Source organism: Protopterus annectens, chromosome 5.part0, assembly GCF_019279795.1.
Source record: "Protopterus annectens isolate FY-2018-M chromosome 5.part0, PAN1.0, whole genome shotgun sequence".
NCBI lineage: Eukaryota > Metazoa > Chordata > Ceratodontiformes > Protopteridae > Protopterus > Protopterus annectens.
In genome coordinates, this window is record NC_056735.1 from 1519326428 (window position 1) to 1519335824 (window position 9397).

The following is a 9397-nucleotide window of genomic DNA, read 5'->3' on the forward strand; positions in this document are numbered from 1 at the left end:
GTGATCATGTAAAAAGTAAAGAAGAAAATAGTATGCACACCGACAGGTTTGAACAGTGTTTTATGGTGAATGGGGAGAGACAACCAAGTAATGGGATATTGGTCTGGCTGCGGGGGAAGGGGCTTGCCAATTACCCTGCCTAGGGCTCCATTTGACCATAATCTGTCTCTGCTCTTATTCAGAAACTGCACATTTATTTATTCATTTGTTTATTTACTAACATGCATATTTAGGCCCTATCTTTTTTTTTCTATCTTTTAAGCTAGGCAAATGGGCAACCTAGGGGCACTATTTAGTTAAGTGGACGTGCTCAAAGTACCACAGTAGGCAAATGGAGGTAGGAAGAATCAAGCATTGTACCCTTCACTACAGGAACCACCTCACTAACAGCTCAGAGCCTTAATCCCCTGCACTACCTGCCAGACCTTCACTCACATCTTCATTTTCCAATAAATCACTTAGGGTTAAAAATCACTGAGGTCTACAGTCAGTCAACAATGCCACTGACTAGGGTTTCATAGCATTTGTTGAAAATTTTCGAAGATGCATGTTGATACATTACTTGCTGTTATATTACCTTTTTAAGTGAATTAAAGTAGTGTGCCTCTTGGCTGTCTATGATTTTGTAGAACATCACTAATTTTGCCTCATATTTATGCTTTGTCCCTCATTAACTTTTTTTCTGCTAAATCAGTCAGGATTAGTGTCTGTCAATAATGCCAGTCATTACAGTTTCATAGTTTTTATTCTTCAGAGAATACATGTCCATGCAACACTTACTGTTTTGTTAATGTTTTAAGTGATTTGTTGTTGCCTGGCAGTTATATTAAACTAATTCCTGTAGTCAAAGGTACAGAGTTTGAATCCTTTCACCACCATTTTTGCCATTATCTATAGCTTTATTTTTTTAAATAAGAAACATCTTTATTAAATTATCTTTTTTGACATAGGTCATGTTACATTTATATAAATGACAATAAAGCACAGTGACACAATCTCATTTGCGATCATTATACATTCCAAACCATGTGACAACTGTGGCTGCAAACATGTCCAATTGTTGTTAGTCAACCATTACATAGCTCATTCAGATCTTGCCTTCTTTTAAATCTTGTTCCTCCACTGCATGTATTGATCCCACAGTTCTCATTTTTTTCCTATGTAATTTGCTCCTACCCTTTTCTAAATATCACAGTTCCAGTTTTAATTATGTTGCTATCTTCACTACTTCTAGTAATGTTGGTTCAGATTTTCATTTCCCTTTTCTAGTAATTGCTTTTTTGTCAGCCATCATAATTAGACTCAGCAAGGTCTTACTATGTCTAGGCAATTTCGAGTTAGTATCATAGCTGAAAAAATAATTTCCCTAGTCACTCCAGCTTGCTCAGTTAGCATCTCCGACAGAGCAGTCTGCAGAAAATCTTTAAAGTCTACCAACTCATTACACTCTCAGAAAATATGTTCCCAGTTACTTCTTTCTGCCCCACCACACCTCCAGCATTTGCTGTCTACCTGAGGAAGAATTATTTGAAGTCTGCTTCCGGAATAAAAATGCCAATGACTTCCAGACAAAGATCTGAAATCTTCTAGATTTTGCTGCAGATTTGGGAGACATAAATATATCTCCCCATTGTTTCTTTGCAAATTGCGTATGTAATCTCTCTTCCCAGTCCTTCCTAACCTCCTCTGATTAATTCTTATAGTCATCATGCAATATTGTATACTCTCTACTAATTATTCCTTTCTTAATGGCAATTTCTGTTCTAGATTCTACTAAAAACTTTACCAGTGCTGGTCTTTCATTTAGGAACACCCTATTTCCTTCTCTTTGCCTATACTCTGATATATCATTGATATGTAAGGCAATCTTTGGCCTGCATTCCAAATAAGTTTCTGTCATCTTCCTATTCTGTTACCTTTTCCTCTCCAGTTATTTGCTCCCAGTACCTTGGTTCTTTTGCCAGTTTTCACCAATATATTCCTGCCCCCCCTATTGCCTATTGTCTGCATCCCTAATTGCAGTCATCCCTATTGGCAGAATCTCCTTTCTCTATTCCTGTGTTGGTTTAGTTCTCAGAAGACCTTCTGCTACTTTAGGAGTATAATATTCTGTATGATTTTTGTTATTCTCCTTAAATGTCTACATCCAAAATCTCAGTTTCTCCCTGTTACTTGAGCTCCCCCTCGTTTCATCATCATCTCTTTCCACTTTGGATTATAGTTTTCTGTTTGTACTATGTATATAGGAGCCTAAATAATGTTGCTCTGAAACACCCCTTCAACTCGGTTAATCCCAGTCCACCATGTTCTGTTGGAAGAATAAGCTTATCCCACTAGAATCTTGCCATCTTCTCCTCCCAGATAAATTATTTCAGCTCTTTATTAATTGCTGTCTACCACCTGTCCTCTGGTTGATTAAAAATATGCCTGACCAGTTGTAAGACTAAAGGGACTAAAAACATTTTAACTGCTTGTATCTTACTATCAATATCCCTATAACAGAGCTTCCATTTTCTCAGTTTTTGTATTATGTTTTGTTTAGTCTCTTCCCACATATCCTTAGTTGCCACACCAGTAATATTTTTAATCCATACTCCTAAATACTTAATTTTATCATGTCCACATAAATATGGATATCGCTGAACCAGTTCATATTTGGGTACATAATTTACCACTATTGCTTTTGTTTTTGATTCATTAATTTTGTATCCTGAAAAGGTCTGAAACAGTCTCAATATGTTCCACAACACTAACATCTCTTTCTGGTTCTGTCAGGTATAAAATAGTGTCATCTGCAAATAGAGACTACCATACTAATTATATCCTTGAATGTCTGAGTCCCTTATTTTCTTTGCCAATGGTTCTAAATATAATGCAAATAACAAAGGTGAAAGAGGACACCCCTGCCTAGATCCTCTGCTCAAGCAGCTATTATCAGAGAGGACCCCACCCACTTTAATTTTCACTTCTGATCCTTTATGCATCCTCCTAATAAATTTTATAATTTTATCAGGGAATGCAAATGCTTCCATTGCTCTTCTCAAAATCCCAGCTAACTCTGTTAAATGCTTTCTCTGCATCAAGACCCACCAGCAACAGTGGGATTTTCCTACATTTGGTTTCCCTCTGGATTATATGTTGTCAAATGTTTGCCAACCCTCCACAAAACCACATTGATCCACATCTATCAATTTTGGCATAATTTTGCCATAATTTTAGCCATTATAGACAAACACTTTATAATCATGTTTTAGTATTGAAATGGGCCTGTATGAAGCTGGATTTGATGGATCGTTATCTTCTTTAGGTAGTACAGCTGCTACCATTTTTTTCCACAATGTTGGTACTTCTCCTCCTCTTAAAATACTGTTAAACAAACCTTCCAGATCTTCATCAGTTGTTTTTCCCTCCTAGCTTCCAAATTTCCAGAGGAATATCATCTAATCCTGGGGACTTTCCTGTAGATTGATTATATATCACCATTGTATCTCATATCCTTCTATCCTAAACATTAGTAATTGAGCCTCCTCTCCCTCTAGCCTAGGCCTATTTGATTCTTCCATAAACACTTCCATTTATACCTTTTCTTGATTTCTGTATTTCTCTGCTTTATACAGACTTTCATAAAATTTCTGAAATATTTCTAATACTTCTTCAGGATCCCTAGTTATCTTCCTTGTAATAGGCTCCCTAAGCTTGCTGACAGCCCTTTCTACTTTCTGTTGTCTGAGTTGTTGTGTTAAAAGTTTTTGTGCTGTAGAGTTATTATCAAAAAACAGTTGCTTAACAACAATCTTTCTAAATGCATGCATATTATCAAGGTAGTCCCTTATTTTCTGTTTAGTATTCTGGAGTTGCTCCTCTTCTTGCTCTTGAAATTCCCCTTATTTTGCAATACTTTAATATTTGTCAGTCCTAACAATTCATGTTACATCTTAAACCATATATCCATTTATTTCCACCCTATTTTTTAAACTCCATTTTAATTTTATCCTACTCCCTAGCTATATTTTCAGAAGAAAGTTCTATCCTCTGTAATAGCTACTGAATAATTTCCGGTGCTCATTCATTAAATTCCTTTCTTTTCAAGAGATAGGTGGGAAAGTGCCAATGTCTCATTTTTATTTCATTATCCCGTGTTTTTATTTTAGTTATTATTGGCACATGATCTGGAATAGTTATTGGGTGCATATCAAGACCTTCAATTAAATGCACACATTCCTTTAAAATATAAATTCTTGGCCAGATTCAATAAAGCCTACACTAAGTGTACACTAAATGTACACAATATGCATTCAAGAACATTCTTATCACATTTATTGTGCTTTTTCATCACTCAGAAAGATTACACTAAGTGCACATATAGTCTACATTTTGTGGGAACCATTGTGAATCCCTGTCAATATTTAAAGCTGCAAGAATGTCAGTAGAAAAACTAAAATTAGGAGGAAGAAGGTATGAGTTATAGCTGTATAGTTTGTTCACTCAGAATGTAGTGTAGGAGTTATTGAATCCTTGGGTCTATCTAACCTAGCTCAGTTTTTGTATCTTGGGGAATAATATGTAAATTCACTCTGAATTTCATAGTGAATTCACATCTTCCATGCAAAATATTTCCATAAATATCTTTAAAATTCTATCCTCCTTTGTTATATTTCCCTTTCTAGGCCACCCAGATACATCTTCACTGTTGCAAATAAAATTTCAGGCCTCACCTATAAGTAATATTCCTTGCTGAAAGCTGATTATTTCTCCCAGAATTTTCTTTAGCTCTATTACATCAGTTTTTGGTGGAATATAAATATCTACCGGTGTAATCCTTCTTCCTTTCTAGTAGCCCCTTAGAGCTACAAATCTACCATTATTGTCTTTTTTCTGTTGCTATTGGAGGTCCTCTTGCAATTAATATAAGTACTCTTCTCTTTGTTTGCCCCATGTATTCTTCTGGATAACCATACTGAGAACAGTTTTTAATCAAATTCACATGTTCAGTTCTTTCCAAATGTGTCTATTGTAGCATAGCTATTTGCACTCTACATTTTTAATATAATTTGCTACTTTTTCTGTTTTGGATTTGTCTGTGAGACCATTAATGTTTAAAGACATTCTAGAAATAATCATATTCTTGAGGGATTATTATTTCCTCCTTTTATGTAAAACAGCTTTTTCATTAAATGTCTAGTTCTAGCTTTTGTGTTACATGCATTCACTGTTTGGCAGGCTAATCTTTTATACAATTGTTTCTTGTCATCTCCATTTAATCCTATGTCACATCATGCAGAATGTTTTTGTTTTATTGAAAACTCAGAAACACACACACTCAGACACACACAGACACACAATACCCACCAAAACCTAACAATAATAACACACAAAACTATGTACATCTTCATATATTAAAGTTTTCCCCCCTTAACAGGAACATAAGTTCCAAACTGACAGCCACACACATAGACTCAAGCTAAACGGAAAGAAAGTGTATCCATGCTAAGGTGCTATCTGGTTTTGTCTTATCTTTATAGCTCTCCCAGCTGGGAAACACTTGAATGTTTTCAGAAAACATTTTCTCCAGGCCATTTCTCATTATCAAATTTTCTGCTAGTGACATGAGAACCAAATACAGGACTGTTTACTAGAAAATACCTTATACTATTCAGTATTCTTTTTCATTTATTTGCTTTCTGTCAACAATTCTTACTATATAAAGCTAACACAGTCATTCCCCTATGCAAGAATAAGAAAAAACACACTAGTTTGTTCTTTTTTCATGCTCTTTTAACCAAATACCCCCCCTTTTACATCACTGTGTCTACATTTCTTAAAACTAAACAAGGATTAAGAGAAAAGAAGGAAGAAACAAAAAGAATAGAGAGAAGCACCCATCTACATTAGTGTCCCATTACACTTAAAAATAACTGAAAAAATGACTTTATAACATGCAGAGAAAATCATGCGCCACTTAAGTAATAATGTTATGAAGAAAATTTGTTTTGTTTACAGTTAACTCTATTCCCCCTCTTCCTCTTTCCTGAGTATTTTCCTGAACATTAATGATGTGAAGTAGAACATATGCTTTACAGTCCCCTACAAGCTTAAAGTCCAAACAAGTCCAATATTTCCAGATTTTCTTGTTCTGTTGTTTTCACAAATATAATTATTGCTTTGTAATCCCATATTTGTCAATTTCCAGGTTACTATGACATGAAGTAGAGCATATGCTTTAGAGTCCCCTTCAAGTTTAACAAAGTCCAAGAAAGTCCAATATTTCCAGATTCTTTTGTTCTATACCTGTTTATCTCCATCTCTCAAACCCAGTCTCTGCTTCATCTCCAGTACACTCCCAATTATTCTAGGCCAACATCTGTACTTGTTTTGCCTCTCTCAATCATTTTCTGTTGAAACACTGGAAAAGGTTTCACTGGCACAGTCTCGCTGACGAACAAGAAGCAGAATCTCCGTCTGTTTCACAGCTCAACTTTTTATTGGACAAACACTTTTGTATTTCTTCCTTAGTATGTACTTCATCAAAAAATGTTTTTGTTTTTCCAGGGAAAATTATTTTTTAGGATAGCTGGATACAGCAGTTTGAATCTCATGTCTGCTTCTCGGCTTGCCCTATATAATGGAATAAATGTATTCCTCAACTGTCTGGTGTGCAATGAGTAGTCATTCTCCACAAACACTCTGCTGTCTCCCACTTTTAATACTTTATCCTTCTGCCACAGTTTTGTCAGAATCTACTCCTTCTGCTGGTAAAATTGCATTTTTACTATTAAAGGTCTAGGTTGTTTTCTTATAGCCAGGTTTGAAACATACACGTGATGTGCCCTTTCAAATAACAGTTCTTATTGTGGAATACCAGTCCAGTTGCTTATTTGTACTTTTATAAAATTAATACAGTCGGTTTCTTCCAGCTTCTCTGGTACAGCAGAAAATCTAAGGTTTTCCCTATGTACTCTGTCCTCTAATTTTATTATTTTTTGAAGCATCACTTCTTGTGTAGTCTCATATTCAGTCAGCCTTTTCTTTGTTTAAACCTCGGAGTTTTGCTGTTCTGTTATCTGAATACCTGTTTAAAGCTTCTTCCATTTTTTTCAGCTTTTTATTTTATATGTTGATATACTCTATCAGTGTTTCATTTATTCTAACCAGGTCTGTGTGCAGCTGCTTTATACTTTCCTCTAGGTCACTGGATTATTTATTTCTGAACTGCAGTACTTCTCCCAATCTGTTTTTTCCTCAACTTTTGTACCCGATTTTCCTCCAGGTCCTTTATATTTCTTTTTTCCTGGCATCTAGGCAGTGCACTTACTAGACAGTTACTGAAATTTACCCACAAATCTAGGTCCACTGGCTTTCTATGCTAAGATTCTGTTTTCAGACTAGGAGGGCTAGAATTAAGCTGCTACTCAATATGCAGTCATCTTGGAAGTCCTTGTGGCTTATTGCTTTTGTCTAGAGTTCTTGAGCAAAGAAATTGATCTTGCCCTGTTCCTTGTAAAATGTATGGCTTTCTGGCAAATTGTTGCAGATTGTCGTCACTAAATGAAATGCATGTGAGTTTCATACTGTGTCTCCTATGGAAAATGATTGATAATGCAAATCTTGTTATTCTATCAGCTTGCTAAGTATATAAGAGAAATATATAAAGGCTATTCCTGATTTTGTGTCTTTTTTTTTCCTGATTCCTGATCCAAGAAATTGAGAAGGTAAGGGGAAGTTGCACTATATGGTTCTGATATCCGATTATATTGATATTGTTTGAAATCTACTTTTCTGAAGTAAAAGCCAATACCAAAGGACTCTGGCTGATTAAGTTTACAGATGGCTGCAAGCTAAGAGAAGTCAAAGAATCCCCAAATGACTTAGCCATCCTGCAGGAAGGTTTGTCCCAAAAAAACAACTGGTGCCAAAAATCATGGACTGAAACTAAATGCCAAAAAGAAGTAATCTACCCCAGGGAGCTACCACATTGGAAATAAGCCCCTAAGAGATGACCTAGTTGTTTGGGATTTGGGAACTTACCTGGACAGTAATCTATCTTTCTTCCAACATGTGTCTATTGTTTTAAGAAAGTCCTTCGGTATTGAACATCTTATAAACAAAGGGATTGTGTCTAGATCTTGGGATGTCATTGTCCTATTTTACTCTGTCCTCATTAGGCCAGTCATTGAATATCATCCCCCTTAGGCATGTCTGAATTCAGACACATGCAACAATTAGAATGCCTACAGAAATAACTTACTGAAAGGATACAAGGTCTAAACAACAAATCCTACATGGACCAACTCAAAGCCCTGTCACTATAATAGCTATTCTACAGATTGCTAAGAGACGACCTGTGTTTGGCATACAAGGCATCCTCCAACCCATTACTGATAGATTTACTGCACATTGGCAAGTCAGATGACATCAGAAATACTAAGCCTAGGCATCTAAACCTCTTCTGCAATATCAACAGAATGGTTTGGATGGACAGGTATATTTCATAGAGGATTCTGCTGCTGTGGAACAGACTCCCATTCACATAAAATAAAGTGCATCCCTGTCCATATTCAAGTGGAACTTAGAGCTGTGAATGGGAAACAGATAATTTACCCCAGGACTTCCCACTGTTCTACTAATGGATAGAGGCAGCTTCTAAATGCTCTAATGCATGCATGGGGGCCCCATCAAATTATCTATGGTATAATCCCAGCATGCATGATGGCCCCATCAAATTATCTATGGTATGATCCCAGTTATTTTCATTAGGGGTAATATATTAAATATTGACCAAGGGATGGGTAAGACTATTTTATAGTCAAATGGGATAGGTTATTTCAAGCATAAAAAGGGAAATTGGCTAGGCTTAAAATGGCCCTCAAGGGCAGCTTGCTTAATACTTACCTATGAACCTATGATATCTGCTAGCTGAGATACATTTCTGGGCTATTACTCATGGATTCATGAATTCATGAATTCATTCATTCATTCATTCACTTGATCTCAAGTAATAAAAGTGTCTGTAATTAATTTGTGTGTGTGTTTGTGTGTGTGTCTTTTTATGAGTGTGGGTTAAAGATCAAAGTATTAGCAATGTAGTAAGTAGAATGAAGTAATAATGAATGAGATGGGGGGAAAGACTAAAGGTGTTTGTCACTGAGAATTTGCAACCAGAGATTCTAAGAGATGCTAAGAGAGAATACAAAATTAGTTTGCTTTATTTTTATGATGGGTTGGCTGGGCTTTTGCAATTCACTTACATCTGTAATGTTTGAGGAGTTGGTTGTGGTAAAACACAATATATTAAAACATCTGTATAGCATTTTTGCCTTATAAATAGGGTGAAAGGAAAATGCTAATTAAAAGCTACCATAAACTGAAAAATAGATAAAAAAACAACAAAGGCCAGTGA